At 40.6% G+C, this 19,556-nt stretch overlaps 1 protein-coding gene across 2 annotated transcripts in view; it reads right to left on the bottom strand.

Annotated features, from left to right (window-relative positions):
• Positions 1 to 19,556, bottom strand: part of PPM1L (protein phosphatase, Mg2+/Mn2+ dependent 1L) — a 328,248-nt gene that overhangs the window by 193,526 nt on the left and 115,166 nt on the right. The gene's annotated exons all lie outside the window — the stretch shown is intronic.

Raw genomic sequence — 19,556 nt, forward strand, 5'->3', positions numbered from 1 at the left:
AGCTTGCTAGGCTCCTCTGTCCATGGAATTCTCCAGGCAAGAACACTGGAGAGGATAGCTACTCCCTTCTCCAAGGAATCTTCCTGACCCAGGGATCAAACCCAGGTCTCCAGCACTGCATGCAGATTCTTTACAGTCTGAGCCACCAGGGAAGCCCCAAGAACACTGGAATAGGTAGACATTCCCTTCTCCAGGGGATCTTCCCAACCAAGAGATGGAACCGGGTCTCCCACATCACAAGCAGATTCTTGGTGACTCAAATGGTAAAGAATCTGCCTGCAGTGTGGGAGATCAAGGTTCGATCATGCCCTGGAGAAGGGAATGGCTACCCACTCCAGTTTTCTTGCCTGGAGAACTCCTTGGCCAGAGAAGCCTGGCAAGCTACAGACCATAAGGTTGCAAATAGTTGGACACAACTGAGAGACTAACATTTTTACTTTCAGACTTTAAAGCCAACAATAAAACACAATCTCCATGACTTTTCAAAGACCCTAAAGTCACTTTTTCAAAGTTTTAAAATATTTTTATAATTTGAGGAATAAGTTCATATTTGCCTTATTCACCTACCTCTTGATTTCATAAACCTGGCTCAGGTCTCCCCCTGGGACTCTGTCTTTCTGGAAAGTCAGTCTTCTTGGTTAGTCTTTATACTGAAACTACTTTAAAGCCTCAATTATTGACTTTTCCAGAACACCACAGCTCTCTGCTTTCTGGTATTTGTCATCAGAACTGGATACCTTAGAGATAAATTACGGCTAAGATAAAAATATTAGAACTTTTTAGATTTTCCTTTTTTTTTTTTTCTTCAAGAAAACACTTCTTTGGCTGGTTTTCACTAGTCTGTATAAACTGCTACAGTGTACTGTCTTTATCTGTAGATAACGCTCAGTAGATTAAAGTGCTGGACTTTCACCTGAAGCTTAGACACTTGACAGATTAAAGCGCATCTTTTTGGATTTTTCAGAATATGCATTTATTCAAACTTGCAACTCTGAATTCATTACCAATTTATCTACCCACTCCTAAGATATAAACTTCCTAGACAATCTTGGTTAATACTTTATCCCGAAACTTCTGCAATCTGCTACCTCTTATTTCCTGTTGAGAATAAATTGCTCTAGTTTCCCCAGTGAAGACTCAGCCTTCCTTAGACTGTTCCCTGGGGATAGGTTGTATTTCCTCTTTCTTTTCAGGAAATGGCACCATATCTGTGGTGACGGTGTCCATGAAGATAAGATTCATGTCTTATGGATCTGTTTATGCCCAGCACCGGCAAATAGTTGTTCAATAAAATAATTGCTAAAAGAATTGATCAAGACTCTAAATAAACTATATGAAGTAGAAATAAATGGATTATTCTGGAATTCTAATATTTATTTATATATCCTTTGACACCTATCTTCTGGAGCAGAAGCAGATAGTGGTCAAGAAAAACAGGGGGAAATGAGGTTCTAAGATCTTCTGGGGACGTGGCTTTAAAAAAAGTCAGCTGGACTCCTATAGTCCAATATGGGTCATGGGAGGCTATTTTGTCTTCTGTGCATTAATACCAACTCTTATGTGTTTCCCAAGTGGCACAGTGGTAAAGAATCCTCCTGCCAATGTAGGAGACTCAAGAGATGTGGGTTCAACACCTGAGTCCGGAAGATCCCCTGGAGTGGGAAATGGCAATCCACTCCAGTATTCCATGGACAGAGAATCCCATGGACAGAGGAGCCTGGTGGGCTACCGTCCATAAGTTTGCAAAGAGTCGGATATGACTGAGCACACACACTTCAATATATAGTGGTAGCCAATGTAACAGAATTCTGAGTGAGGTAAGACCTGAGATGGTCTGTCAGGTTACTTTCAGGAAATTCTGAAATCACTTTCTTTACCTACTCAGGCTTCCTTCATCTTCCTACATCCGTCCAAATGATTTTTCAAACTCAAATATTTCAATCAGATTAATTTCCTCACAGAATGAACATTCTCACCCTGAGTTCTCCTTGGGGGTTCCCAGGGAACAATGAAATCTCTAGAACTGTACCCTTGACAGAAGGGCATAAGGTTTCAAGCAGAAGGAAGAACTGCTTAGGAATTGGGCTTGTGTGATGAGGAAACCAACTACTGATGACAGACTGTTAAGGTTCAAACTGCAGCAACATACATGATAGCTGTCTAACCTATACAGTGCCCGATCAGTCTAATAACTTCACACTTTATGCAGGTGCCTGCTTAGTCGCTTCAGCCATGTCCAACTCTGTGACCCCATGGACTGTAGTCTGCCAGGCTCCTCTGTCCATGGGATTCTCCAGGTATGAATACTGGAGTGGATTGCCATGCCCTCCTCCAGGTGATCTTCCTGACCCAGGGATCGAACCTGTGTCTCTTATGTCTCCTGCATTGGCAGGAGTTCTTTACCACTAGCACCACCTGGGCTTCCCAGGTGGTGGGAAGGTCCCACGTTTATGCAGGTCCCAGACACTTTTCACAACAGCACATGACCTAAATCAGGCCTAGGACTGGGGGCTGGAGCTTTAAGTAGAAATGTCAACCTGTTTCAACCACTGGGTGATGAGAGCAAGGCTTTCTCCAGATGGCAATGATGATGGATGGTGTTAAATTTCTGTAGGAAACAATAATTTAAAAATGAAAGGCATCTAGAAAGGTGACAGGGAATATACAAGGGCCAAGCAGAAACAAGTGGCTTTAGCTGACTGGTAGGTACTGATTCTGCGAAAGATTTCCTGATGCTGGGAAAAACTGAAAGCAAAAGGAGAAGAGGCGGCAGAGGATAAGATGGTTAGATACCATCACTGACTCAATGGACATGAACTTGAGCAAACTCTAGGAGATAGTTGAGGACAGGGAAGCCTGGCTTGCTGCAGTCAATGGGGTAACAAAGAGTTGGACATGACTTAGTGAGTAAACAACAGAAAGCACTGGGTAAACCAGGAGCTGAGAAAGAAGACTGGAAGGCTAAGGCAGAACCAGAAAACTGAGAGCCTCTGGTTTGCTATAGAGTGCTCTGAATGTGGTCTCCAACTCTCCATTTTTTAAATGCTACAAACTTCACTTTAAAGTCACTGTTGTAATAAGTGGTCTTTTATTTGAAGTAAAAAAATAATTTATACTTGTCATAATTGACCAAAAAAACCCCATATGTGAAAATGTATCAGTGAAAGCATCTGACAAAATAGAAGTCATACAGGTATTGTGTCTAAGAAAGGCTAGTAAGAGAACGCATTGAGTGACTGTCAAATCACTGCAGTGTCCTCCTGCCATAGGACAATTTGTCGGATTTGTGTTTTTAAAGGAATTGACAGGTTGTTCTTTATTCTTCTCCTTAGCAGACCTATAATTTATAACAAAATGGAAAATTAAAGCAAGAGGTATCTTTACACTAGTGTTTTTAAAAAGCTAATCACCATTTTATTCTATTGTCATTTCACTCAAGCTTTTTTTTTTTAACTACCTTCCCAATTATGACCTCTTCATTTAAAAAAAAATTTTTATTTATTTATTTAGCTGTGTTGGGTCTTAGTTGTGGCATGCAGGATCTTTGATCATAGTTGCAGCAGGTGGGATCTTTAGTTGCGGCATGTAGGATCGAGTTCCCTGACCAGGGATCAAACTCGGGGCCCCTGCATTGGGAGCGTATAGCCTTAGTCACTGGACCACCAGGGAAGTCCCAGACCTCTTCATTTTTTATCCATGGTTTTTCCTGCAAACTAAGACTCATTTAGGAATTTGACAAGATTACAGTTTCAACAGTCCATGGGGCCGCAAAGAGTAGGACATGACTTAGCAACTGAACAATAACAGTTTCAGAAGTATGTGTGTGTATGTGTGTGTGTGTGTGTGTGTGCGCGTGCATGCATGTGCATAGAAACAGGGATAGAGACTAAAACTTTCTGTGCATCTTCTGTATAAGACTGTCTTCTCAGTTCAATGTTTCAAATATGGTTATTGACCCTCTGCTATGAACAGTTATTTTATCTCATTCTAAATCAAATCCTGTCTGGCTTCTCATCTCCTCATTGCCTTCTTTGTCACTTGTGCTAGATTGAGAGCTGGGTTTTTCTCCCAGGAAACATGATTGTACATTGCTGCCTTTTAATGCCTGAATCAAAAGGATAACGAATGTAAACATTCTACGGCTTTCCAGGCAACCCTGTAAAGGAAGACATTTTCAATTGCAAGGTAAAGATGCTTTTATCAAACCAGAAGTGCCATTCTCTTATTAGGCCAGCCTTGCTGTTCTTATGTGCTTTTGGATAGAAGAACTTATTTTCTTTGATGAAATACTAGAAGAAATTTTGGGAACAACTGAAATATTAATAGGAGTAGCTACTATTCCTCATCATCTTCATTAGTATCATTATCATCAGTGTGGTAGGCAGAATAATGGTCCACTGTGCTACTGCTAAGTCACTTCAGTCGTGTCCGACTCTGTGCGACCCCACAGACGGCAGCCCACCAGGCTCCCCCATCCCTGGGATTCTCCAGGCAAGAACACTGAAGCAGGTTGCCATTTCCTTCTCCAATGCATGAAAGTGAAAGTGAAGTCGCTCAGTTGTGTCCGACTCTTATCGACCCCATGGACTGCAGCCTACCAGGCTCCTCCATCCATGGGATTTTCCAAGCAAGAGTACTGGAGTGGGTTGCCATTGCCTTCTCCCATAATGGTCCCCAGAGATGTTCAAATCCTAATGCCTGACACGGGTGCATGTCACCTCACATGGCAAATGGGACTCTACAGATGTGATGGTGTTAAGGATCTTGAGATGGAAGATTATCCTGGATTTTTTACGTGGGCCCAAGATAATCACAAGGGTCCTTCTGAGAAGGAAGCAGGAATATAACAGCCAGAGGAAAATGTGATGACAGAAGCAGAAGTCGGAGTGACACCAGTGCTGGGAAGGGGCTATGAGCCAAAGAACGTGGGCAGTCTCTAGAAGTTGGAAAAGGCAAGAAGAAAATTCACCCTTATTCGAAAGGAACACAGCCTTGCTAATCCTTTTAGCCCCATAAGATCCATTTTCAGAAATCTGACCCCTAGAACTAAAACAATAAACTTGTATTTTCTTATTTAAGTGACTATACTTTTTAATAATTTCTGCAGTAGAAAGAAACTAATGTATCTAATAGGTGTATTAACTTCCAGAGCTTGCTCAAACTCATGTCCATTGAGTCGGTGATACCATCCAACCGTCTCATCAGACAAGGAAACTAAGGCTCAAGGCACTTCAGACAGCAAGTAACATAGCCAAGAATCAAATTCAGTACTGTTTGGCATCAAAACTCACATTCTAAATAGACAATTATACTATAATGGCTATAAGACCAGTTGGTAAGAGAAAAAAATGATTAAATATAAAGCATTTATATTTAATATAAAGCATTCTTTATACCAGCCACTAAGCCCTTGATAAGCCAACTTTCCCCAGTCACCTACCCTATCTAAATGGCCCAATATCTTGGCCTTCTCATGTCAAAGATACATGAGAGTTGTCTCCATCCACTAGTAGGTAATTACACTATAGTCTGTCTAGTACATAGTTGATCCTCATCATAATCCTTACTGATATTAAAGTTTCCACTGTTATTAATCACACGAAGGTTGTATGGTGGAGAAGAAAGAATACTGGCCTTGCAGTCAGCAAATAAACATTCTACCTAGTGCTGCGACTAACAACATACTATGTGACCTTCCACTTTGAGTCAACCTTTTAGCTGAAAAAAAATCAAGACCAAACGATGTCTTAAGGACCTGCTATTGACTGAATATTTGTATACCCCACCCCTGACCAAATTCATTTGTTGAACCCCTAATACCCATTGTGACAGTATCTGGAGATTGGGTCTTTGGGAGATAATCAGGTCACGAGGGTAGCACCTTATGCATGGGATAAGAGCCCTCAAAAGAGTCATGAAACAGCTAGCTTCTTCTCTTTCTTTTTGCCATGTGAAGCGATAGCAAGAAAGCAGCTGTCTGCAAATCAGGAAGAGGGCTCTCACCAAACTTTGAGTCTATCAGGACTTCTGAGTAACTGTGAGAAATGTTTGCTACTTAAGCCATCCAAGTCTCTGGTTATTTCCTTATAGCAGCCAAACTGATTAACTTGCTTTGAGATACAAAGATCAATGACTCCATAACTTCTAGATCTATATATGGACTCCACTCCTCCACTAAGTGCTATGTCTAAATCTGCAACTTCTGATGCAATCATCCCAGCTGGGTGTCTTATCACCCATCATGGACCCCTTATCAATCTGCCTCCTGTTAATAATACCACCACTATCCCAGTCTCTCAGATATATTTTGCCCAGTCCTATCTTCTGTTCTCCATATTCTATCGGACACCACTTTCAGCTGCCTTATTATGTAATTAGGGTATATTATTTTAAGGAAGAAAAATGTGGCAATAGGATATTGGTTATAGAACAGACCAGCATCCACAAGGTGAGTCACGAGTTTGTACTACTTGTGGGAACGAACAGACAAAATCAAAGTTTAAGATATGATCTGGAGGAAGATATCTGGAAGTAGTAACTAATATTTGCTTCTTTAAACAAGTTTAAACTCGTCAGCTGGATTTCAAAATCTGAAACTACCTTCATATCTATTCTTATTAGATATTTCCCAGATTAAGTCTTCATTGTTCAGATGGTTCGAACCCAGTCTAGTCTCCTTTATCCAGAGATGTGTATAGAATCTAGCCCAGCCAATCAATTGCCATTCTGCTACTCCTGTGGCCACTGTGGTTGGTTAGAGTTGACAAGAAACCCAGGCTGGATGAATCAAAAGTCAACTTCTGAGCTTTGTCTGGAACTGTTGAAAAGAAGCTTACTTTTCAATAAAGTTTCTTATATTTCCTAATCTGTCGCTTCTGGCACAATTCATCAATGAAACTCACTGAATAAACTAGGTACATTCATTCCTAAATGATCTCAGTCATCATCATGTTTTACATGTAAATGGCTTCCACAAACATTAAATACCACATCATCCTCATGAGTAACCAACATCTGAAAGATGAGCGAAGCCTATACACCTTGATCAAGGTTACCTGGGCTTCTGCATCCATGTTCTCTCCTTTCTGCTTCACTACCTCATGAACTTCTCATAAATGTTTATAAATTTTCACGCATGCCACAGGTGTTCTTTTTCTCCATTCTTATGCAGTATTCTTAAAAAGTCCTAAGGGTGGGGAGACTCAGAAAGGGATCAGTTGTGAATGTGATTCAGAAAGGGATAATTTTTCACATCAAGCAGAATTTTGCTTTTCTTTTTTGTTTGCTTGTTTTATTTCATAGGGTCTAATGAATACAACTGGGCCAAGGGAGGGTAAGAGTCATAGAAGGTCAAGTATGCTATAAAATGAAGATAAATAAGATCAAAATCTAGATAAATTTGATAAAAATAAGATCAAAATGTAGAACAGCTACTCTTGACCTTCCACTTATAGTTCTCAGAATGGAGAAATTACTTCTGAGAATTTTCAGTTGTTACTTGCCTAACCTCTATCGATGAAAGTAATCTAACTTGCATATGATACAGGGAGGCAGAGAATCATAGAACATTGAAATGGAAAGGCCATGGAGGTTAACTAACCCAACTGAATTAGCCTGGACCCTGCCGTTTGCATGTGGCAGAAGAAAGGACAATTCAAACTGATTTTAAAGCAACAACAAAAACCCTGTATCAGTCAAGTATCTGAAAAGGCAATAGTAGCTCCAGGTATATCCTGGACCTGCTTTCCTCAAAAAAATTTCCATCTCTAGTGCTCCTCCTGTGGAGCTTTCCCACATTCCAGCCTTCCATTCTACTTAACTTAGGGACCTTATTGAAAAGTAAACTTCTCAACAGTGCAAGACAAAGCCCAGAAGTTGACTTCTGATTCCTCCAACCTGGGTTGCCTGTCGACTCTGTCCATCCACAGTGACGGGAGGAAGAAGCAGGTAATTGGCTGGACTGGGTCACATGTGCATCTCTGGATAAAAGGGACTGGGCTGGCCTGGAACCATCTGAACAGTGAGGATTTAATCTGAGAAAGCAGCAACTCCTTAAGGACAGTGAGGAATGGAAGCTGAGCAGAACAAACAAATGTCTACTACACTAACCCCTTATTAAAGATGAGAAAACTGAAGTGTCCAAAGTCAGAGGGTTAGGACTCTCCTTCACTCAGTAATTCATTCAGAATTTAAAAAGAATTAATACCACCTACCCCTGGAGAAGGGCATGGCAATCCACTCCAGTATTCTTGCCTGGAGAATCCCATGGACAGGGGGAGCCTGGCAAGCTAGTCCACAGGGTCACAAAGAGTCGGACACGACTGAGTGACTAAGACAGGTGTACACACACACACACATACACACACACACACACACACAATACCACCTACATAGATGACCTTGGATTTTATTTACCTGTGCTGCACTGTTTAGCAAACACTTTCTTAAAACTGTATTTTCACTAATGTAAGTAATATGAAATAAAGGTAGAGATTTACCTTTAAGGGTAATATATTCCCTTTCATTTAAAAAAAAAAAAAAAAACATAAAAATAAAGAGCTAAGGCTCCACTATGAATCATTACACATGAAGCTGCTTTGAAAGTTATTTGTCCTAAAAGGGAGGCGCTGCTTTACTTAAATGCATATACATGTGTGTGCGTGTGTTTGTGTGTGTGTTGTGTGCTTATACATATGTATCTGGTTCCATATTCTAAAAATGGTTCGCATCATATAATATGGATAAGTAGGACTGTAGGCTCTACCATGTTTCATATCAACTGCAACACCCTAAATGCTTCCGAAATAAGGAGAGACACTATTTTTCTCTCTGTTAACACTTAAAGGCAGAGCCAGGATATTAGAGAGTGCTACCAAAAAGAAGAAGAGGAGATACAGGAAAAGGTTTTCACACCTAAAATGAGGAAACCTGGAGCAGAAAAGAATAAGCAAGCAATATCTCTATGTGTGTATCCAAAAAAAAGTTAAGAGACAAGGAGAAAAGATCCACAGATAAAGATTCATAAATAATCAGTCGGGAAATGTGGGCTGGAGAGTTTAAGCCACAAGGAGGACTTTGTCTTATCACTACAACAGCATTTATTATTTTAGGCTGTAATTATTTGTTTATATGCCTGCCTCTCCCACAAGCCTCTTTAAGAGCAAGGATCATGCCTTCCATTTCTGTATTCACAGGACTGGCACAGAATAGATACTCCACATGGGTTTCCCAGGTGGCATTGGTAGTAAAGAATCCACCTGCCAATGCCGGAGATGTAAGAGGCATGGGTTCGATCCCTGGGCTGGGAAGATCCCCTGGAGGAGCGCGTGGCAACCCATTCCAGTATTCTTGCCAGGAGAATCCCATGGACAGAGTAGCCTAGCTACAGTCCATGGGGTCAAAAAGTGTCGGACATGACTAAGCGTGTGAGCATGGCACAAGACACAGAACACGAAAGAACAAACAAATAAACAGAATATAAATGGAGTCGACACAAAAAAGGACTTTTACACATATGAAGTTCAGAAAACAATACGGTCCCAGTTGCAAGACAAGAGATGACCAGTTATTTGCATTATATTTTTAAAGTAGCCACTTAAATTATACTACTCACAGAGTCTCCCCTTGATGATCCAACCAGAAACACAATTTTAGCTGTACATCAAAGTTGCGGTTCTGCTTTGTTTTTCTTTTTTTTTTTTAATTCCAAACTTGTGATTTTTCTGAATAATGGTTTAAGACCTAATGATTGTTAAAGCAAAAGATCAAATGTGTTGAATTTAATGAAAAATACATTTAAGAGTTGTTATATTACAAATTTCAGGGCCCACACTGTGAGGATTTTAATTAGAAGAAATCATGACCTTTTGGAAGCAAAATTTCCGTATTTTGTCTGAAACAAAAGGCATTTCTTAAAAAGAAGCATAACATAACATGAAGAACACTGACCTCTTTCTTTTTTTTTCAAGTGGTAAAATTTTCAAAATGCAAAGTTCAGGGTTTGTTTGTTACTTTTGGCAAAAAAAAAAAAAAAAAAAAGACTGGAATTCAGAATCAAAAATCAAAATACACTCTTGGAAAGGAGTTTCAGAAATTTGTTTAAAATTATAGAAAGGAAAAAACTACTGAAAAATCAACTATAAAAATAGTCTAAATAAATCTACTTTTGTCTAAAAGGAAATATATATGGAGGAAGACATCACATGAAGAGGGAAAGGATTAGGAAAAGAAGAAAACCCACATTTCTAACTCTAGTATCCAAGGCTTTCCATGATCAGACTTCCAAGAATGGCTCCAGCCTTACCTTCCACTGTTCGCTACAAATGCTGTATGTGGCACCCAGACAGGTATATCCTAAAAATACCTTTACCTTGTACACTTAATGCCTACATAAAAGGACTGGAAAAACACCACTCAGACAAGAGTATAAGATCAGACCCCAGAGATATACTAACTGGCTCTGGCTCCCTCAAATGTGTTCCCCAAACTTCAGGTAAACAAGGGCAACAGGGCAATTCTTCCCCCTGTCTTCATTTTTAAATTAACTGAACCCATAATGAGGGTTAATATATCTATCTGGTTTACCTGTCTCAGACATTTCTACAGTCTAAAAGACAGATCTCTCCAATCAACTTGGCACTGCCTGCCTAGCATGCCAAGATCACCTGAAAATTCAATAAACCTTACTAGCCGGGTACGCACTAACTTGACACCGTTGTCAGCAACTGATATATGTGGATTGCAATTATAAATAGCTGTATGTGTAGGCTTAGGCAGAGGGGTAAATTAAGGTTTAACATTACATGTTCTCTTCTTTCTGAGAACTATGAAAAGGAGAAGCATTTTGTGGGCATCTGTCAAAAATGAATTAAATTAGAAACAAATCTAGTACAAACTATCTTTAGTTTCACAAATATTAATACTTTGTATTAAAATACTACTAATAACTCGATCATCATGTATGTACCTTATGAATTATTTTTGACAAAATTTCAATCCAAAATAAGTTATTCTCAACATTCATTCAATATAACCCAAATGTACCCTTTATCACCCAATATTTTCCAGATGTATAAATGATGGTAAGGATGATTTTAAATATTTTAATGATTTTAATATTGTCATACTTATACAGTTGACCAAGATCAAATATAATGATACTAGGATTATTTTCCTTTGCATATTTTCTATTTTTAATTTCACTAGTATGATCTACAGCATGAAAAATTAAATCTAGGTTGATTACTGGGAAAGGTAAAAAGTTCATATTTTGAACTCTATCTGAACCTCAAGATTTAGAAAGATTATGATGGTATATTCCAAGTGTAGGTAGAATAGGTATATTGAATATTCCAAATCTTACAGACCAATAAGAAAGAAAAAAGCACTTTTTCTAAGAAAAAAAAAACTTTTAATTTTGTACTGGGACTTCCCTGGTGGTTCAGATGGTAAAGAATCTGCCTGCAATGCAGGAGACCTGAGTTTGATCCCTTGGCCAGAAAGATCCCCTGAAGAAGGGAAAGGCTACCTACTCCAATATTCTTGCCTGGAGAATTTCATGAACAGAGAAGCCTGGTGGGCCATAGTCCATGGGATCACAAAGAGTCGGACATGACTGAGCAACGAACAGCAATAGCAAAGGCCTAATAACAATGTTGTGATAGTTTCAGGTAAACAGCAAAGGGACTCAGCTATACATATACATGTATCCATTCTCCCCCAAACTCCCCTCTCATCCAGGCTGCTATATAACATTGAGCAGAGTTCCATACGCTATACAGTAGGTCCTAGTTAGTTACCATTTTAAATATAGCAGGATGTACATGTCCATCCCAAACTCCCTAACTATCCCTTCTCCTCATCCTTCCCTGGGGCAACCATGAGTTCATAGAAACAACAAAGTACTTTCTTTGAATGATGCGCCCCCCCCCCCCAGAAAAAAAGATGTGACTTTTACTTTATAACCAATATGTATGATTAAGATTTTGAGAAGAGGGTGGATCATGAGGGTGGGCACTAAATGCAATCAGAGGGGATTTTCAGAGGAGGTAATATGACCATGGAGGCAGAGACTGGACTGATGTAGCCACAAGCCAGAGAATGCCAGGAGCTTGCTGAAAAGGCAAGTAAAGGATGCAACTCTGGAGTTTTCACAGGGACCACTGCTGTGCCAACACCTTGATTTCAGACCTCTGGCCTCCAAAACAGTGAGAGAATGAATTCCTATTGTTTTAAGTCATCAACTTTATGATAATTTGGGAACAGCAGCCACAGGAAACTAACATAATTGAATTATAGTTGATTCACACCATTGTATTGGCTTCAGATGTGCAGCATATTGATCCAGTTATTTTTTTTCTGCTTATATTCCATTATAGGAATTCAGATCAGATAAGATCAGATCAGTCGCTCAGTCGTGTCCGACTCTTTGCGACCCCATGAATAGCAGCACGCCAGGCCTCCCTGTCCAACACCAACTCCCGGAATTCACTCAGACTCACGTCCATTGAGTCAGTGATGCCATCCAGCCATCTCATCCTCTGTCATCCCCTTCTCCTCTTGCCCCCAATCCCTCCCAGCATCACAGTCTTTTCCAATGAGTCAACCCTTCGCATGAGGTGGCCAAAGTACTGGAGTTTCAGCTTTAGCATCATTCCTTCCAAAGAAATCCCAGGGCTGATCTCCTTCAGAATGGACTGGTTGCATCTCCTTGCAGTCCAAGGGACTCTCAAAAGTCTTCTCCAACACCACAGTTCAAAAGCATCAATTCTTCGGCGCTCAGCCTTCTTCACAGTCCAACTCTCACATCCATACATGACCACAGGAAAAACCATAGCCTTGACTAGACGGACCTTTCTTGGCAAAGTAATGTCTCTGCTTTTGAATATGCTATCTAGGTTGGTTATAACTTTCCTTCCAAGGAGTAAGCGTCTTTTAATTTCATGGCTGCAGTCACCATCTGCAGAATTACATGATATTAAATATAATTTCCTGTGCTATACAGTAAATCCTTGTTGCTTATCTATTTTTATGTATTGTAACTTGCATCTGTTAATTCCATACTCCTGATTCATCCCTCTCTCCCTCTGCTTTAGTGACCTTTAGTTTGTTTTCTATGTCTGTGAGTCAGTTTCTGTTTTGTACATAGATTCATTAGTAGTATAGTTTAGATCCCACACGTAAATGATATCACATAGTATTTGTCTTTCTCTGTGTGAGTATTAAGCATAATATTCTATACGTCAATAACATGAAGCTTTGATGGGAGAAGAAAAGATGAAAATTTTAGAAAACAGGACTTTGTATGAAGTGGATATCTTGAATAAAGTGCCTAGTAGTACATTAGTTGGAGCCTCCCAGGTGGCTGGTAAAGAATCCACCTACTAATGCAGGAGATGCAGGTGTGATCCCTGGATTAGGAGAGATGCCCTGAAGAAGGAAATGACAACTCACTCCAGTATTCTTGCCTCGGAAATCCCATGGACAGAGAAGCCTGGTGGGCTACAGTCCATGGGATAACAAAAGTCAGATACGACTTAGTGACTAAACCACCACCACAACAAGGACATTAGTTAGCTAGAGGGAAAGATCAGATACTTGGGGAATGGAGAGAGAAGAAGCCAGGAAAGGGGCAGGAAGGTGGGAAGGATACCCTGTCATTATTCCTTACAGTGAGCCTTGCTCCATTCAGTTCGATTCAATTGCTCAGTCGTGTCTGACTCTTTGCGACCCCATGGACTGCAGCATGCCAGGCCTCCCTGTCCATCACCAACTCCTTGCTGGAGCCTGTATTTTCTAAGCGAAGACTTAAATTCTATAATAAGCCACCTGAAGTATCTAATTATTCACAGAATACAATTGGAGAAGTACAATATTAAAAGCATAGTTGCTGACTGAGAGTCAGCAAAAAGCTGGGATCCTTTCAAATAATTTGTTCAAAGGAGATGAGCTGGGTTTTTTTGCAGTATAAGATAAACAGTCTGATTTTTTGCATTTGGGTCATATGCTTCATTGGATGAACAAGGTCAAGAAAAAATAACCAACCCTCTAAATTCTGAATGAATAGATTACTCATACATAAGGCTTTTATTTGAGGGGGCAGAAATAATAAGACAACAATTGGGGGAAGCTTTCTCACTGGTATCCCTTGTCATTTAACTGTCTACATAATGAATTAACATGCTTCATTAAAATAGAGTAGGCTTTTTAAAATTAAATATCTTCCTTAATTGCTTTGCAGAAGAAGACTACACAAATACTTTTTTTTTTGTAACAGAAGACTGCACAAGAAAAATCTACTTATCCCATTTGCCCTTGATTGTCCTGGAGGTTCAGATGCCCCAGGCTCTCTAGCTCCTGATGCTGCCATAAATCTTACTTCTCAGAATGGTTTCTTATCAACAGTTTCCTTCTGAGGAGCGATAACAGACAGCATCTTCCTTTATGAAACACTTGTCATGAACATTAGGCTCACAGAGTTTAATACATCCTAACTAATCTTCATTTGCCCCAAAGATTAAAGCTGAATTTCACTTGACGGCTCAGAAAATGACTATCTATAAAACAGACTGTAGGACCTTTTCTTCATCAGAGAGTTCTAATTATCCATCCCTTGAGGGGGGAAGTGACATGATGTCAAAACCAACAATGAACTCATTGCCTTTCTATGAAGAGCAAAACCAGAGCTAATACTTGTCAGAGAACAGAGATCTTTGCTCAGAAAACACAGGCTCCAGCAAGGCTCACTGTAAGGAATAATGGCAGGGTATCCTGTCCTTGTTGTGGTTGCTGTTCAGTCACTAAGTCGTATCTGACTCTCTTGTTATCCCATGGACTGTAGCCCACCAGGTTCCTCTGTCCAGGGGATTTCCGAGGCAAGAATACTAAAGTGAGTTGCCATTCCCTTCTCCAGGGGCTCGTCCCAACTCAGGGATCAAACCCGCATCTCCTGCATTGCCAGGCGGATTCTGTACCACTGAGCCACCTGGGAAGCCCCAACTAGTGTCCTACTAAGCACTTAATTAAAAATACCCCCTTTATTAAAACTCCTGTTCTCTGAAATTTTGATCTTTTCTTCTCCCATCAAAGCTTCATGTTATCGATCTACAGAATACTATGCTTAATACAGTAAGTTAGACAGAGAAAGACAAATACTATATAATATCATTTACATGTGGGATCTAAACTATACTAAAAATGAATCTATATATAAAACATAAACTGACTCACAGACATAGAAAACAAAATAAAGGTCACTAAAGCGGAGGGAGAGAGGGATGAATCAGGAGTATGGGATTAACAGATGCAAGTTACTATACATAGACTAGATAAGCAAGAAGGATTTAAGTGGCTCAGATGGTAAAAGTATCTGCCTACAACACACGAGACCTGGGTTTGATCCCTTGGTCGGGAATATGTATTCTTGCCTAGAGAATCCCATGAACAGAGGAGTCTGGCGGACTACAGTCTGAGGATTCCAAAAAGGCAGATACGACTGGGCAACTAACACTTTCACAGGGAATTATATTTTATATTGTGCAATGCCTATAACGGAATTTAAGCAGAAAAAAATAACTGAATAGGTATTTTTCAGAAAAAAATAACTGAATACGTCTGAAACCAACACAATAGTGTAAATCAACTATACTTCAATTTAAAAAAAAATGTTTCTTAAAAAGTTTCATATTAGATGTTCAACAAATGCTTTTAATATTTTAATAAACCCTTTTATTCAGAGATGAAGTAGGTACCTCTTCCAGGAATATCTAACTTTCTAAAAGGAACAATTTACCTCAACTTGGAAAGTATTGTGCTGAAGCAAATTACCCCTGCCAAGCAGCCATGGAATCTACTGGCAGAGGTAATGTGCCTCTTAAAAAAAAAAAAAAAAAAGGCATCTGAATTGACGATTTTCACATAGTTTGGCCTTGTGCTTGGACACACACCTTAGCTTTTCAAAGAAAAGAAATAGTCCCTGCTTTGATGCCTTTTATAACCCTAGATGATCAGTTCAGTTCAGTCACTCAGTCACCCTAGATAATAGCCAATCAAAAACACATCTACTTAAGTAAATACAGATTAATCAGAAGCAGGTACTGTCTTCAATTTTTAATCATCTCTGATGGAAGGGGCTACACCTCTGACATTCTAAACAAGATTCCATTATCCCATTCTCCTATTAAAAAAAAAATTCTGCCTCAAGATCAGGGAAATTTAACATCTCTCAGGTCTTACAGCTGTGCAATATTTCAAATCCTTCATGATGGAAGGAGGAGAATAAAATAATGTGTAGAGGGACATTTACAAGGATGTCTCCTGAGGAGCGGGGACTGAGGAGATATTGAAACCCCTGCAGGAATGATTGGGGAAAGAAACTGCTCTCTGACAAGTATGGGGAAGGACAAAGAGAGAATGACGACCAAAACACAATCTTCCTGAAATCCAAAAGAGGAGAGGACATATGTTTGCGTATGGCTGACTCGCTTTACTGTACAGCAGAAACCGACACAGCAGTGTAAAGCAACTATGCTCCAATAAAAAAATCATAAATAGAATAAAGACAAAGAGCAACCCTCCTTAAAGTGCAGTAAGCTCCCTCCTCCTGTGGATTCAGCAATGAAGACATGACATGGTGTTACAGACTGAGGGCCAGCTAAGCAGTCCTGTTCCCCGAACGGCACAGGGGAAAAAAAAATGGAAACTATCCCCAATTTACTGATAGCTCAGTTGGTAAAGAATCTGCCTGCAATGCAGGAGACTCTAGTTCAATTCTTGGGTCGGGAAGATCCACTAGAGAAGGGATAGGCTACCCACCCCTGTATTCTTGGGCTTCCCTTATGGCTCAGCTGGTAAAGAATCTGCCTGCAATATGGGAGACCTGGGTTCAATTCCTGGGTTGGAAAGATCCCCTGGAGAAGGGAAAGGCTACCCACTCCAGTATTCTGGCCTGGAGAATTCCATGGACTGTATAGTCCATGGGGTCCCAAAGAGTCGGACATGACTGAGTGACTTTCACTTAACCCCAATGCCAGCCCAAGATCTGGGACAAACTAAAATTGCAGGTCTCCTGGACATACCAGAAGCCTCTGCCTACCACTCAAATACTGCTGCTACTGCTAAGTCACTTCAGTCGTGTCCGACTCTGTGCAACCCCATAGACGGCAGCCCACCAGGCTCCCCCGTCCCTGGGATTCTCCAGGCAAGAACACTGGAGTGGGTTGCCATTTCCTTCTCCAATACATGAAAGTGAAAAAATAAAGTGAAGTCGCTCAGTCGTGTCCGACTCTTAGCAACCCCATGGACTGCAGCCTACCAGGCTCCTCCATCCATGGGATTTTCCAGGCAAGAGTACTGGAGTGGGGTGCCATCGCCTTCTCCGACTCAAATACAGGGTATGCCAAAAACAAGAGAAAGTCTTGAGAACATCCCTACTGGACAGTAAACATGGCTCTGGAAAAGATGAGAGTCTTTCTAGGTGTAGGGCAGCCCAGAGAATTCTAGGGCAGTCCAGGCCAGCCAGGAAATCATGAAATAGTGCATGGAGAAGTGAGGAAGAAAAAATATAGCGTGATCTCAGAAATGTGAGGACTGGAAAACAACACAAACACTGGTGTTTAATACCTGCCCATATAATTGATAAGTCTTGAATCACTAACCTGACATAAAAAACGAAGTCACCAGGCTGGGGAGTGTAAATTTCTCCACTCCCCAGAGGCACTGTCTACTCTATAGCAGTACTGCAGAGAGAAGACAGTAGTTTTGGAATAATGCAATTAATTTGTAAAATTTCTGGGAATGAAACTGAGAGGTCTTCATGGGCAATTTGAAAGGGATCACGAAAGAAGAAGAATCTTGGAGAAGAGCTAGATTTCTAGCTTCTGTAACTGAGTGGATAGTGGTTTCAACAATGGTGGAGAGCAATACAGGAGAAGAATGAATTCAGCAGGAAAGAATAGGAATTTTGTTTTAGATATGTAGGATCTGTGAAGCCTGGGACTATTCCAGGGCAATATCAAGGAGAGAGGTGCCAAGATTAGAAGGCTGCCCACTCAAGACCCCAATCTGAGGATTACAGTCAGAAAACAGAATCAGGGAGTGTGGCTGACATGCCCCAGTGTGTACACCAAAAGGCAGAAACCAAAGACACAACCTGGGGACACCACCAAAAACTTAAGATGCAGACAGAGGAAGAGGAACCTGTGGGGATATGATGGTTGACATAAAGAGATGTGGGAGAGCACACTGTTCCACAAAGAAGAATGAAGAGCTACAAAGTGGAGAAGTTACAATAGCATCAGACACAGCAGACAGCTCTAGAAAAACAGCAATGAGGGGGAAAGACACAATGGATTTGGAAACTGGGTCACTGTTGGCCTGGCAAGAGCAATTTCAGTACTCTGTGACATGCTAGAAGCCTAACTGCAGTGCATTGAAGAGGGAATAAAATGTACAAAACTCCATTTACCCTTAAATTTTTGAAAACATTTACCAAGGCCCCCAAACAGAATTATCTGCAAGGCCTGGCATGCTGCAATTCATGGGGTCGCAAAGAGTCGGCCACGACCGAGCAACTGATCCTATCCTATCCTATGCTCCGCAAATGATTGTCACCTCATTCATTAATTCAAGAAAACATTCAGCAAATATCTACTATGTGTCAGAACCCATACAATGCACCAGGATATACAGATGAATAAAAGATGAGCCCTGCCTTTGACAGTCTACAGTTACAGAGACATACATCCATTATCAACCCACATGACTTAACCAGACTGCTTGAGACTCCACGGCGATACATTGTGCTAATTACAACAGATGCAGGAAGAAAGTACCTGGAGAACACAACACAAGGGGACACCTCGACAGAAGTTACACATGAACTCAGAATGAAGGAAGGGGAGGGGATGGGGGAGACAGGAAGGGTCAGGTGGGGTTGACAGTGGGAACATTCCAGGCAGAAAGAATCTGGAAAGGACTGAATACTGACTAGTCCACATTTGTGAGAAATTTAGGAGATTTTTAAACCAACCTAAGGATTTGGGGGTAGGGTTTAGGGGGATGGTGGGTTGTTTGGTTTGTGTGTGTGTTTTGTTTGGTATGCCAGAACTTCACCATTATTTCCAAAGTGGAAACACCAGTGGCAAAGAGAGAACACGTGCTAGGAAAGGTAGAAGAGTTCCTAGGATCAGACCTTTTATAATTGAGATCAAGAACAACATTTATTTGAAATCTTATTTTGTATTTCATGCAAATTCTGCATTCTCCACTATATGGTGATGGTGGTGGTTTAGTCACTAAGTTGCGTCCAACTCTTGTGACCTCATGGACAGTAGTCTTCCAGGTTCCTCTGTCCATGGAATTATACCAGCAAGAAAACTGGGGTGGGTTGCCATTCCCTTTTCCAGGGGATCTTCCACACCCAGGGATCGTACCCAGGCCTCCTGCCTTGCAGGCAGATTCTTTACCAACTGAGCCACCTGGGAAGCCCCTCTACACTACATACATTGTCTATATTGAGAAATGTTTTAACTTAATATAAAATATTGGTTTTCCTCTAA

Source organism: Bos indicus x Bos taurus, chromosome 1 (genome assembly GCF_003369695.1).
Source record: "Bos indicus x Bos taurus breed Angus x Brahman F1 hybrid chromosome 1, Bos_hybrid_MaternalHap_v2.0, whole genome shotgun sequence".
Classification (NCBI taxonomy): Eukaryota; Metazoa; Chordata; class Mammalia; order Artiodactyla; family Bovidae; genus Bos; species Bos indicus x Bos taurus.